The sequence below is a fragment of the Alligator sinensis genome, unplaced genomic scaffold (genome assembly GCF_000455745.1).
Source record: "Alligator sinensis unplaced genomic scaffold, ASM45574v1 scaffold161_1, whole genome shotgun sequence".
Classification (NCBI taxonomy): Eukaryota; Metazoa; Chordata; order Crocodylia; family Alligatoridae; genus Alligator; species Alligator sinensis.
The window spans coordinates 3,221,598-3,222,665 of record NW_005841974.1 but is presented as its reverse complement, the minus strand read 5'-3'; the positions used below and the strand labels follow the sequence as shown (position 1 = coordinate 3,222,665).

The 1,068-nt window shown below is 50.6% G+C and overlaps 1 protein-coding gene across 1 annotated transcript in view; it reads right to left on the bottom strand.

Moving 5' to 3' along the window:
• Positions 1–1,068, bottom strand: part of LOC102386743 (antigen WC1.1-like) — an 18,694-nt gene that overhangs the window by 8,154 nt on the left and 9,472 nt on the right. The window lies entirely within an intron of this gene.

Sequence of the window (1,068 nt, the reverse complement as noted above, 5' to 3'; positions counted from 1 at the left end):
AGGAATGGTTATTGATAGGGCCTGGTTTAAATAGTAGGACCAGCTCAATAATAATGTGGGCCCAACTGTGGCAGGGGCCACCATTTTTACGCCAAGACCGTGGTGCTCCCCTCCCCCCACCACCACCCCTTCCCCCCTGATTGCTCCTGTTTGATGATGGCTTCTGCAGGCTGAGGAAAACATTCCCCAGCCAAAAACAAAAGCCTAGCAGCCCAGGGACCTGGGGAATGGGTCGCAAAAGGGACAGGGTTAGGAGAGAGCTTGGGGATGATTAGGGGAGGGGCTCTTTGCTCATCAGGGTAGGAGAGGTTTGGGACTCCTGGAGGCTGACTTGCTAGATGACCCTGGCACCGGGGATGGGCTGTTTGCTCCTCCATACATGAGTTCCCCCCGCTTTGCACCCAGTGCCCCCATTTTTCCATCCAGAGAAGAAAACAGCCCCTCCCCTGCCCAGTGTCAGGGCCATCAGCCAGGGCAATCCCCAGGCAACCCCACCCCCCGCCACACCCCACTTTTCCCACCTGGCGGAGCAAAGAGCCCCTCTCCTAGGATCATCCGCAAGCTCTCTCTTCCCTGTGTCCCCTTTGCAACCCCTTCCCTCCTCCCCTGGGCTGCTAGGCTTTTGCTGCTACCTGGGGAATGCTTTCCCCAGACTGCAGCAGCCATTTGTTTGCAAAGGAATGCCATATGGGCTCCCCAGCAAGTTTCAGTATCATGACATTTCATTGCAAAATACATTTTTTTGTGAAAATCACTTAATTTCATGACTTTCACAAAATACAAAATCATGTTTTAAACCAGTTATCAGTCAGTGTACCCTGCAGAACCCACTCCAGCCCACCTCCAAGATCTCAGACTCTGTCACTGGGTTTTTGGTTGTAGCCGTGTTGGCCTCAGGACATAGGCAAGCAAGGTTCTTTGAGCAGATGTGATATCTTTTATTAGACCAACTGAGTAGTTGTAAAAAAATTTATTTTTCAGAAAATTTTCAGAGACTCTCTGTCAAGAAGCTGCTTCTCTCAAAGTAGAGATAACGGCTCATCTCCCAAGAAAACTCAACACTTATTT